The sequence below is a fragment of the Papaver somniferum genome, chromosome 11 (genome assembly GCF_003573695.1).
Source record: "Papaver somniferum cultivar HN1 chromosome 11, ASM357369v1, whole genome shotgun sequence".
In the NCBI taxonomy this organism is placed as follows: domain Eukaryota; kingdom Viridiplantae; phylum Streptophyta; class Magnoliopsida; order Ranunculales; family Papaveraceae; genus Papaver; species Papaver somniferum.
The window spans coordinates 41,743,806-41,757,998 of NC_039368.1; positions in this window are offsets into that span (position 1 = coordinate 41,743,806).

Genomic DNA, 14,193 nt, shown 5'->3' on the forward strand with positions numbered 1-14,193 from the left:
ATTGATTCAAGTGAATCAAAATTGATTTTGCTTCAATTGTGTTTTGTATACTTCTATGAGAATATAAATAATTGAACAACTTTAGAACTAGTTTCATTTGAGTCATTTGAACTAGTTATGGTTAAGATGAATTAGGTTGATATGAAAGTGTTCAGATGGCTAACTTCGGTTAACTATTATTGAGCCAACAAGGTGCACACGTTTACGTACGGTTACTCATATCTAAATGAAGTCACTTTTCATTTGTGTGTAACAAGCTAAGTTTGATCTAACGGTTGAAAGATATTAGCTTGAGTCTAATCAGGTTTTTATCTAACGGTGAATATTGAATGCTTTGCTACCAAGGTAGCATTGATTGCAAACCCTGATTTGAAGACTATATAAGGGAGAACTCTAGCAACTGGGAAACATAATCCCTACACATCATGTGTGATACTGGTTACGACTAGAGTCGATTCTACTTTAACCTTAGGTTTTTCCAAAACCCTGTAGGTTAACGACTTGAAGACTTCATTGGGACTGTGAAGCCAGACCCAACTATTTTCTCTGTAGTTTCATGTTCTGATCTTGTTGTTTACTATCATATTGAGTACTATTTTCTCTAAGATTTGCTCGAGATTTAATCTCCGATAGGAAAGATAAAAAGTAGTCACAAATATCTTCGTCTCATCGTTTGTGATTCCACAACATCTTTTTTCGCTACCATACAATTAAGATTATTATGAGGTGATTAACATTACTAGGCTGTTGATAGACGCATTTATGTGTCTAATTTGTCCTCAATGTTTCGTATTGTTGGTACTCGTTTTCGTCCTTATTATGGTGTTTTGTGTATTTTTAGGTATTTTTAAAAAATAAATATTGTTGGAAAAATCGGCTCGAAAAATCACTCGGAACACCCCCAGAGGACACTTGCTATACGAAGCCCAGATTTGGCTAAGGGGCACCCCAAAAAGGCAGCTGTTATTCGCACCCCACAGCTGGTTAGGGGGACACCATCTTCTTCATTTGAAACTTAAAAATTGGCGGGAAAAATGTGGCAGCTCTCTGAGAATGTTTCGATCGAAATTTGAAGATGTTCTAGGTGGACTAAAGGGATGAAACTTTATGGGTAGTTGTGATATGTCATAAAAGAGCTGGTATGGGTGTTTGTTTCGATCAAATTTGGCTGGAAAATCCGTGACAAGGAATCAGGACAGCCTGTACATGAGAAGAATAGTTCACGGGTTTTGGAAGATTTATGCGTGTTCTGCTCGTGTATGATGACTCTAGCAACACTCTGGACTGTGAAGAAGATAAATGAGGATATTTTGCAGCTGTAGAAACACGTGAGAAGCTAAAACAGGGAAGAAAATATTCCTAGAATATTTTTCTTCACTGCCGAGTTTAATGAAAATTTGTGAGAGTTATGGCGTGATATTTTGATGCTATTGAGTATATATAGGGTGAGGGGATCATAGAGAAGTGAGAGGGAGAGATTGGGAGAAGTTTAGAGCACCACAGAGTCAAAAAATCGAATTTGCAGAGAGACCACCTGCTGCTGCTGCCATTGAAGAACACTGAAGAACACGAAGAATAGACTCGCCACAACCGTCGTTTTTAAACAGTGTCAGCGACTCATATTGTTGGTCGCAGATCAGAGACAGACTTAAAAAACGCAACAGTACTGTAACGGCTCTTTGTAACGGCTTTTGCAATAGTTATAAGCATTTCAAACCCGATTTTATTATAATTCTCCCTTATTCATCATTTGTAACCCTTTGAGCATAAATGAAATCAACTTTTGAGCGTGTTTCCAACATGATGAGCGGCTAATTCTCTCGTAACCAAGGCAATGGATGAAGCTATTCACACATGAACAGTGGGTAACTATTTCATTTTCTCTAATATTTAATTATAATTCACTCAATCACTGCTTTTGCAGAGTTCTTAAAAGTTTACATAATTTTCTTCATTAGTTGTGATTCAATTAGATAGGTTATGCTTTGGTTAGATAATCTATGCTTAAGGGATACAATTAATTTTTGAGAATATGTTTGATTATTTGTGGATTAAGAAATAAAGGATTAAAAGGATAATTAGAGTTATGAAATATTTGACATCATTCATGTGTAATAGTGGAATCTAGTGTCTTGGTTACCTCTCGCCCACTTTGTTAATATTTTTGTATATAATTTTATTAAATCTTTAAATTTAATCTTCACAAGTCCGAGAGTTTGAACCTCATTACTACAACAACAATCAAAATTATAATCAGATGTTCTTCGGGAATATAAGACATGTCTATCAATTGGTTCATGTTCATCTTGATTTATCAAAATACGGAACAAAACTCATAGGTATGTCCGTGGGAGACATATTTATCTATTCAATAGACTTTTCTGTGTGAGACAAATTGGTTTATCAAGTCTTCGATTTTGGGTCGTAGCAACTCTTAGTTGTGGGTGAGATCAGCTAAGGGAATCAAGTGCGCAGAGTCCTGCTGGGATTCATAGGCGTAAAGAATGCGGTTGTACCTTGATCAGTGTGAGATTGGTTAGGGATCAACTACATTTCAGTCCGAAGTTAACTTGGAGTAGGCTAGTGTTTGTAGTGGCTTAATACAGTGTGGTGCTCAAATCTGGACTAGGTCCCCGGATTTTTATGCATTCGCGGTTTTCTCGTTAACAAAATTTCTGGTGTCTCTGTTATTTCTTTTCTGCATTATATTTGTTTATATAATTGAAATATCACAGTTTGTGTGTAGTTCAATTAATTAGATAATCTAATCTTTGGTTGTTGATATAAATTATTGACACTTGAACATTGGTCTTTGGTACTATTCAAGTTGTTTCACATAATAGTCAGGCTCGTGGATATCTATCTGTTTGATTTGTTGATTACATTGTGAAACAAAGATACAACTCTTGGATATATTTCCGTTGACTGAGTCTGACTGTCTAGTTGATTCTCTTGGAATTATATTGGAGTTTTTCCATACAGATTTCCTAAACGAAATATTGGGTGAGGTTGTTATACCCCCGCTTTTTCAATTGGTATCAGAACATACAAACACGTTTAAGACCTTATAAGTTTGTGTTTGTAGCGATCTGACTCTATGGACAGAAGTGTTATCTCAGTAAACGTACCACCAGTCTTCGATAGCTCAAATTACTTTTGCTGGAAAATTGTTATGCGTGTCTTTCTTCAAGCGCGTGATTTTCAATCATGAGTTTATGTTGTTAATGGATATGATCCTCTAATGGTTACAGTAGACATTGTCTCTATTGCAAAGGATATTGGTAGATATGAACCTAATGGGATTCTCGTTGCAAAACAAAATTCTAACGGTTTAAATGCTATCATTCATGCCATTACCCCAGATATTTATCACCATGTGACAACGTGCACTCGGTCTAAAGATGCGTGGGATATGTTAGAAACTGTATTCTAAGGGAGTACATATGAAAAGGAATCTAGGCTTCAAAACCTAAATTCTGATTGGGAAAACCTTTGTATGGCCGATGAAGATTCATTTGACGAGTTCAATCACAAATTGTATGAAATTGTTAATGCATCTTTTGCATTAGGTAAGACTATTCCCGAAAATGACATTGTGATAAAAATTCTCAGATCGTTTCCAGCCAAATACGATTCTAAGAAACATGCCATCGTTGAAGGAAACAACCTTGATACTCTATCCAGAAATTCTCTGGTAGGAAAGATAAATATTTTTTTATCTTGAACTTAGTAAAAGAGAAAAACTTCGAATGAGTTGCAATTTCATTTCTTCCTCTAATGAAAGTTCTCTATGTCCAAAATTGATTTATCTGAAGGATGCGAATTGCTTTAATTCTACTCTTCCACTGTGTGTATAACAGTTAAAGAAAACCCTAAAAAATCTTCCTCAATCAATTAAATGGATAAAAAAAGTTCACAAAAACTATGATAATGAAACTCTTTCCATGTGCTAAATCATCACATTTCGGGTGTTCCTGATAAGGAAATGAGTGATATAACCAAAGCATGGATAGCCACTCTTGACTACTGTCCTGGGGAAGAAACCTGTGAAAGTTTTCTCACTTATTTTGCTGATAATCACTCTTGTTCTTCCAACAGCTATGACCATTCCATGATAAATAATCAAACTTCTCCAGAAGAAAAATTCAATCTCTTGACCAAACATCTATACTTGATTAAGAGAAATTTCCAACTGGAAAAGGAAGCCTGGATTAAAAGGATTGAAAATCTGGAATGTCAACTGAAAACATTAAGACAAGAAAATCGGACTTCTCGCAATCGTGATTTTAAAAAGAAAGATTGATGCTCTTCGATAAGTTCTTGCAAACCAAATCAGGATATTACTCCTTTATTTTTTTTCGTGTTCTAATTTGTTAGAGCATTGCTCGGTAACTCGCATGCGTTGCTATCTCAAGCATGTTTGTCAATGTTAGTGATCAAAACTATAAGTCTTGATTTATAGTCTACTATTAGCTAAGTCACGGATTAGGATAAAAAGTGTAGTCGAGCTCAAGACTCCATGGCGATCATCATACAAAGACGAAAAACTACTCAAGGAACTGGTGGAACTTCATCGACTAAAAGGTATGTGGAGACTTGAACTTATCTATCACTTAAAAGTCTATTTACTCTATATCCTATCTTGAGACAAAAATCATTTTTCTATATGGACTTTGATTATACACATTTGCTATTTCGAGCCGAGTTTATCTCGTTTATCTATTTCTCGAAATATGTGTTGGTAAGGTTTCGCTTTGGCCAAGTTCATCTTTACTAGCGACGAAAGTCATGTTATGTTTCAATCACTTGAAAATGGCTTTGACGAAAAATGGTTTGTGAACAACAACTATATAACGTCCTCTAAGAATGTTTCAATGATTGAAATGAGAGTTTAGATTATATAACCATGGTTGGATATAAGCATTGTGCGGTAACTCATACACGTATAAGTCCTTATTCTTTGAACCAAAGTATGCGTACTTTACTGCTCAGGAAAACCAGAACTAGAGTCCGCGTACTGTCGGAGGTTCTCATCCTGAGAATTTCTGCTGGAGTTTGTAAATTGAAAACAAACTTATTCCGGGTACTTAATTTCGCGTACCAGTCCGCGTACTTAAGTTGGTTATTTTCTAAAAACGATTATTCGTGAACTTAAACTTATATAAACTAAGGAATGCAAGTTTGTAAACCGTGTCTATAAAGTTCATGAATCGATTCGAGTGAATCAAATCGTTTTTGTTTCAGTTGTGTCTATTATAAAGATCTAAGCAATTAAACAACTCTCTAACTAGTTCATTTGAGTCATTTGAACTAGTTGTGGTAAAGAAGAATATGGTTGATATGAAAGTGCTCATATGGCTAACCATTTGGTTAACTACTCCTGAACCAACTAGATGTACATGTTTGGGTACGGTTACACAAACCTAGATAAACGTTCATTTCATTTGTGTGTAACAATCTAAGTTTTGATCTAACGATTGAAAGATATTAGCTTGAATCTAATCAGGTTTTCATCTAACGGTGAATATTGAATGCTTTGTTACTAAGCTAACGCTGATTACAAACCCTGATTTGAAAGACTATATAAGGGATAACTCTAGCAACTGGGAAACCTAATCCCCACACCTTCTGTGTGATACTAGTTGTATTAGCTAGAGTCGATTCTCCTTTAAACTTAGGTTTCTACCGAGACCCTGTAGGTTAACGACTTGAAGACTTCATTGAGATTGTGAAGCCAGACCGATACTACTTTCTCGTAGTTGTGTGATCCGATCTTGCTGTTTCTATCGTACTAAGTACAATCGTAAGGATTGGATTGAGATTGATTTATCCGATAGGAAAGATATAAAATAAGTCACAAACATCTTCGTCTCATCGTTTGTGATTCCACAATATCTTCTTTCGCTAGTCGATTAAGATTATTATGAGGTGATTGATAATACTAGATTGTTCTTCGGTAATATAAGTCCGGTTTATCAATTGGTTCCTGTTCACCTTGATTTATCAGAAGAAGGGACAAAAACTCGTAGGTATTTCTGCGGGAAACAGATTTATCTATTACCGTAGACTTTTCTGTGTGATACAAATTTGTTTATTAAAGTTTTCGACTTTGGGTCGTAGACACTCTTAGTTGTGGGTGAAATCAACTAAGGGAATCAAGTGCGTAGTATCCTGTTGGGATCAGAGACATAAGGAGCGCAACTGTACCTTGGATCAGTGTGAGATTGATTGGGGTTCAACTACAGTCCAGACTGAAGTTAGTTTGTAGTAGGCTAGTGTCTCTAGAGGCTTAATACATTGTGTGTTCAATCTGGACTAGGTCCTGGGGTTTTTCTGCATTTGCAGTTTCCTCGTTAACAAAACTTCTGGTGTCTGTGTTATTTCTTTTCCGCATTATATTTTGTTATATAATTGAAATATCACAGGTTGTGCGTTGAATCGGTCAATTGGAAAATCCAACCTTTGGTTGTTGATTGAAATTGGTTGATACTTGAACATTGGTCTTTGGTACTATTCAAGTGATTTCTCTTGTATTCAATTAGACTCGCAGATTTCTATTTGCTTGAGTAAGTATTGAATCAAGAAAGAGAGATATAACTCTTTGATATACTTTTATTAAGATTGAGTATGACTGTCTATTTGATTCTCTTAAAAGTATATTGGAGTTAGTCCATACAGATTGCTAATCGAAATATTGGGTGTGGTTGTTAGACCCCCGCTTTTTTCATAATCTATCTCATAATGAAAGAGACATGGTAAAACTCACAACAAATATTGAGTATACTTAGAATAAAAATCAGGATTTCCCAAAAACGGATTGCACAAAGGTTCTTAAAAAGACTTCTTCTAAATCACGTTTTCAGAAGAAGAAAAATAAATCTCTTAAGAAATCTATGTCATTGTCCAAAGAGATTTTCAGAACCATTCATAGCATGCAAAAATCGATAAACAATATCTTCAGAAAAATAAAGGAAAGGAAAATATCCTTTTTGGATTCTCACTTCACAAAAAGTAACCCGAAACAAGGTTTAACAGAAATATCCTCCTCTCTTGTGAAACCTCCCGATCTTTCTTTAGGAGGGAGAAATTACATATTGTAAGTTTTAAGATTGTTCTTGTCTTTTTTTTTTTCGCTTGGGCAAGAACTATAATCTCCAAGAGGGTTGCGAAAATATTTCGACTGACTTGTTCATGTATCTCCCTAAAATTGCTCTAATTTCGGTTATCGAGCTATGAACCATTTCTGAACACTTGGATGGTCTTCCTATCTAAACTCTTTCTGTTAGGGTTTGTGTCAAAGGTCTTTTGGGGAATTTTTCCATATCTTCTTCCTTTTAAATAGAAGATTTCTTCTTCCTTGCAATTTTCTTTTATGGGATATGTGTGTTTGCGTCCGTGAACTATGATTGTCCCATATTTGTCAAAAGTTAAGCCTATTGTGTCATTGTGCAAATATTGATGGAAGATAGGATGAAATTTTGATTACAAATATTAAATCTCTCATATCATTATGCAAATATTGATAAAACAAAATAGAATGAATCTTTGAATATTCCGCAGTATTGATCTTTCCCTGATCCACTTCTATGTGAAAAGTACTGTGCGGCTCTGTAAGTTCTCTTATATTGAACATTTCCGATTAAATTAATCATGGGTTCTCTTGTGGTTAATTTAATTGAGTTTTCTGGATACAAATTCATGTTTCATGTAATTTGTTAATGTCCAAAGAAATCCTTATTTTCTTGCAAAAGTAAGGTTGCTCTTGTTGTTCTTCCGGGAATGACATTTTATGGGGGAGAGTTTTTATTTGAACTTGTACTTAATTGTAAAATCTTTGAGGGAGTGCGGATGTGGAATATCGTAGGATTTTTCTTGTATCTTTATGAACTCCTTGGTGAATGCATTTAGTTTCGACTATATGATTGCATCTAAAAAAAGTTGATATATTTTCCTTTAGTCATGAAGAATCTCTATGAGAATTTCATTATGATCCCACTAGTTTTCGGACCTTTGCCAATTTACATTGAAAAAACGAGGGAGAATTAATGTGTAGTTCACACTACAAAATGATTTAAAGATCATTATGTAAGGGGAAATGGGTTTCATATGAGATGAAGTATTGACTAAGGGGGAGTCATACATATCACCATAGTATTGTTGTCAAAGTTGTGATACAATTGGAATTTGATGCTATGTAATAATACTATGACACTGTATAACAATATGAAAACATCTTGTTTTTATATATTGTTATAGCTACGGATCTTCAACAACTATAATGCTGAGTGGAACACGTTCAGAATCACTGGAGTAATTGGAAGTGACGAAGATTTCGAGTCATGTTGAAGAATCAGGAAAATCAAGCATTTGGATGAGAAGCTACAAAGTTTATTATTTTTTAATCCATATGTACTGAGTTTTTCCACTAAAATTGACAAATGGGGAGACTGTTAGAGCACTGCTCGGTCGAACTCGCAAGCGTTTCTATCTCAATCTTTTTTTTCAAGTTTAGTTGCCAAAACTATAAGTCTTGATTTCTAGTCTACTTATAACTAAGTCTCGGATTAGGATAGTAAGTGTAGCTGAGCATCGGACTTCACGGTGTTCATCGATTGAAGACGAAGAACTACTAAGGGGAGCTTGTGGAACTTCATCAACAAAAGGTATGTGGAGACTTGAACTCATCTATCACTCAAAAGACTATCTACTCTATCTCCTATTTGAGACAAAAATCGTATAGCTATATAGACTTAGATTATACACAGTTGATATTTCGAGCTGAGTTTAACTCGCTTGCATATTTCTCGAAATATGTGTTGGTAAGCTTTCGCTTTAACCAAGTTCATCTTATATTCTTGATGAAAGTTAAAAGATGATCATGTGAAAATCGCATGGTAACATCTTACATGATTTGTGTGAGACAGTCATTTGATGTAGACTCATAATGTTTCGTATTGATCATTCGACCACTTGAAAATTACTTTGAAGCTAATAGTTTGTGTGAGACAGTGTCGTCTTCTAAGAATGTTTCAATGATTGAAATGGGATTTTAGAACAATTAACCATGATTGAATATAACACATTATGCGTACTTGTATGCTAAACTGTTGCATGTTATTCCAAGTCCGGGAACCATAGTATGCATACCCGTATGCGTACTGGTTGGTTAATGAAAGTCCGGGAACTTAGTATGCATACCTGTATGCATACTGGCGTAATTTCAGTTCCGAGAAATTCAATTGAGTTTGGAGGTATGCGAACCCGTTCGCATACTGGCGAACCCAAACTTAGTTCGACCACTTAGGTATGCGTACCCGTTTGCATACTTGAGCAGGTTATGTTCTAAAATCGGTTTGTTCATGAACTAATACATTTATATACTAAGGAATGCAATCTTTTGCAAACCGTGACTATAATGTTCATGAATTGATTCAAGTGAATCAAAATTGATTTTGCTTCAATTGTGTCTTGTATACTTCTATGAGAATATAAATAATTGAACAACTCTAAAACTAGTTTCATTTGAGTCATTTGAACTAGTTATGGTTAATATGAATTAGGTTGATATGACATATGGCTATCTTCGGTTAACTATTGTTGAGCCAATGAGGTGCACACGTTTTCGTACGGTTAATCATATCTAAATGAAGTAACTTTTCATTTGTGTGTAACAAACTAAGTTCGATCTAACGGTTGAAAGATATTAGCTTGAGTCTAATCAGGTTTTTATCAAAAGGTGAATATTGAATGCTTTGAAGATTATATAAGGGAGAACTCTAGCAACTGGGAACCTAATCCCCTCACCTCATGTGTGATACTAGTTACGACTAGAGTCAATTCTCCTTTAACCTTAGGTTTTTCCAATACCATTTAGGTTAACGACTTGAATACTTCATTGGGATTGTGAAGCCAGACCCAATTATTTTCTCTGTAGTTGCTTTGTTCCGATCTTGTTATTTTCTATCATATTGAGTACTATCTTCTTTAAGATTTTCTCGAGATTTAATATCCGATAGGCAAGATAAAAAGTAGTCACAAACATCTTCTTACAATCGTTTGTGATTCCACAATATCTTGTTTAGCTACCATACGATTAAGATTACTGTGAGGTGATTGATATTACTAGGTTGTTCTTCGGGAATATAAGACCGGTTTATCAATTGGTTCTTGTTCACCTTGATTTATCAAAAGACGGAACAAAACTCATAGGTATTTCTGTGGGAGACATATTTATCTATCCAATATACTTTTCTGTATGAGACAGATTGGTTTATCAAGTCTTCGACTTTGGGTCGTAGCAACTCTTAGTTGTGGGTGAGATCAACTAAGGAAATCAAGTGCGCAGAGTCCTGCTGGGATTCAAAGGCGTAAGGAACGCGACTGTACATTGATCAGTGTGAGACTGGTTAGGGCTCAACTACATTCCAGTCCGAAGTTAACTTGGAGTAGGTTAGTGTCTGTAGCGGCTTAATACAGTGTGGTGCTCAAATCTAGACTAGGTCCCGAGGTTTTTCTGCATTTGTGGTTTCCTCGTTAACAAAATTTCTGGTGTCTCTGTTATTTCTTTTCCGCATTATATTTGTTTATATAATTGAAATATCACATGTTGTGCGTAGTTTAATCAATTAGATAATCCAACCTTTGGTTTTTGATATAAACTGATTGACACTTGAACATTGGTATTTGGTACCGTTCAAGTTGTTTCACATCATAATCAGGCTCGCGGATTTGTATCTATTTGATTTGCTGATTACATTGTGAAACAGAGATACAACTCTTGGATATATTTCCATTGATCGAGTCTGACTGTCTAGTTAATTCTTTTGGAATTGTATTGATGTTTGTCCATACAGATTGCGTAAATGAAATATTAGGCGAGGTTGTTAGACCCCCGCTTTTTCAGACTTCATCCCTGGAAACAATGTTTTACATTTATCTAAAGGAAGTACGTTCATGAACTTGTTTGATAAATCGAAAGGGAAAGTCAATAGGTTTATTGGTCCGGCTATTCATTGTGTATTCTTTGGATGACCAATGTGTGAGTTGGTAGAACCGATCTTAACTCAGGTTATGTATCTTGGTATAACCGATCACAATACTTAGACTTATGATTTGGTATGACCGATTCTGGTAATTGGTGTAACCGATCCTAAGTAATCACCATGAGATGGTATGATCGATCCTTGTAATTGGTGTGACCGATTCTGGTAATTGATGTGACCGATCATAAGTTGTTGTGTGACTGATCCTTGTAATTGGTATGACCGATCCTAGTGATTTATGTGACCGATCACAAGTAGGTACCACGTTTAGGTTGAACCAATCCTAGTGATTGGTATAACCGATCTGAACCCATGTATGTGACTTGGTAGGACCGATAACAACTAACCATTGTGACTTAGTTTGACCGATCACATAGTAGTATTAGAATTCTGGTAGAACCAATTCTAAACTTGTTTGGGAGTGTAGTAGAACCGATTCCAAGATGCAAATCCATGTAAATTTGGAATAAGGATCTGCAGTGTAAAGATGTCAACATATTATGAACACGAGCAGTAAATCTTATCATTTATTATTCAAAGATATTCCTTGATACTCAAGGTGATCATGTGCCGAAATAAATTAAGATCTTTAAATTAAGATTTTCAGTTTTATATGCTTAAATTATCAGCAATTAATGCATAGCTGTAGAAAATAAAAATTAGTAATGTGCATTTACTAATTGGAGATTTTTTATGAAAGATTTCGGAAATATTGGACCAACATTTATTGAATTAGGAAAACCAAATTTGGGCATTCATTGCATATATTGAGAATATTTTCGGTTTGGAAATTGTTTGGTGTCCAAACATCCTTGGTCTATAAATACCTAAGTTTGCATTTCTTGCATACTATCCTAAGAGCCAGAAAACTTCATTTCTTGTTGTTTTTGGTGGAGCTGTCTATTCGGAGAGAAAAGTATATTAATTAGGTGAAATCTCTTAGGACCGCTCATTTTCAGGCTTTTGTGGGATCAAGAATCTCTACGAGTACTGTTGGTGGGAAACTAGATAATTGCAATGTTATTCGATTTGATTTGATTGACTAACGATTGTTGAAACTTTGATTGCACCTAGTTTGTTTATTCTTGAGAATCTTCTCTTCTTATATAAGCAATGGTAAATATTTTATTTGTTAATATAAATTATTATTATTAGATAAAGATTAATACATTAACTAGTCGGAAGCTTAACAAGCTAAGCTCCAACAGAGTACTATTACATTAATTGAACAGGTGGCCGTGCTAGCCTACCAGCGAGCCTCATGGGTAACCCAGTCAAGGGAGCCGAAGCGGATTGGGGAGGCTGAGATTGTGTCACAAAGGGGGCAAGCTAACTCTAGCTTCCATTTTAATTCCTGCAATATTACTCCATTGGGGGATCGAACCTGTGACCTTGTGGAGCGCATGAAACTTTGGGAAACAGGGATGACTAACTGAGCTAGGTGCCCGTTTTTAAATATGTGGTCAAGGGAATTTGTGTTTTACTTCAAAATAAACTCATTTTTGTCTCATTAGGTACATACCAATTAATCTGGATATACCCCAATTTGGCCAGGTCTTTTAATGTGAAATTGTGAATTATTACAAATGGGAAATTCAAGTTAGCCTAAAGTTATCACTGTTGCGGTCGCGGCTAAATGGAGACCAGATCCAAGATTCACCGCACTGAGTGAATCCGCTATCAATCATACCTCTACTTCGACCGAGTACAAGCAAAATCACTGAGTCAGGCGATTTCCAAATTTAACCACCAAATTAGCAGGGGTGTATTGGATCAAGATTTACACAGATAAAAATGGATACTAGTTTACCTGAATCTAGTGGATTTATAATATTTCTTAAAAGAATCTGAAATATTCTTAAAGATATATAATTTGGATTACAATGGATTGTATTAAGTTTAATTCAGATTAATCTAGAATACATAACACAGTTTGGTTAAGTTAGCCAAGATAAAGAGTGGTCAGGATTTGTCTAGGGAAAAGATAAATCTACGGTCGTGGTTTGTTCAATTTAAATGTTATTATTAGTGTTTTGTTATCAGTGTCTCATTAATTGCTTATGATGAATGATTTATTAATTAATCTAAAAAATTTATAATTTCATTAATAAAATATTTTATAAAAACCGTATCGATGGAAACTATTAATTGGTTGTTTCTCACAGGCGATGGTTGTGATTGAGATTAAAAATACATCTAACGGCCAAAATTTACTTATCATATCATTAATGTCTCATTATTTTTTACAACAAATATTTTATTATAACTAAAAAACAAGGGCTTAGAAAAATAGTGGTATAACTACTTTCAAACCTTTGGCTCTAATGTTCTAATCTGCTACAAATTTTTTAACGTAAAACATATTATACGTAATTACTGGGAAGTAATTACGACCCTCATATTTGGTTTTTAATAGCGACAAACCAAATAACACTAAAAAAAGTTTATATTTGGTTTCTTCTCATATTTTAGATCCTAAAATTGGAAACTAAACAAAATAAAATTTCTATTTATTTATGATACCCCCGATTTGGCCAATATAAAGCTCACGATAATTTCCTTTCAGATCACATTCTTTTCTCGAATTTCCGATCCACAAACTAAATATTTTATTTTTACCATTTATCATGGTGACCACATCCTACTACTCAACCCTGCTTTAGGTTTATAAAAGTTGTTTGATTTAGATTATTTTAATTATGGAAAAACTATATCCAGATAGTTATGTTCATCTGTTTAAACCATGCGGAACACACTAATGGCAAACCAAATCACATGTAGCACCTCCAAAACCATGCCAAAAATCACGTACAAGAGCTTTAATCAGCTGACTGACATGGTGGAAAGGGAAGTCTGGATGACTTCGGTCATGATTTCCCGAGCATGGCACGAAATGAGTATTTGGCACTGGGTCTATTGGAAAACGACGGAGAATGGGAGAAATTCCTAGAAGAGGCGGCGATGCCAGCTACTGCTATACTCACTCAATATAGCCCGACAAAATCGGAAATTCTTTGGGAAAATTTTGGACTGGACAAGGGGGTGCACGTGAACCCCTGCCCAGCTGGCTCCAAAGACTATTTTAGGCCCGTATAAAATATCTTTCTTTTGATATCTAAGCCCATTTTTTCTTTTTTGCACCCCTTAATTT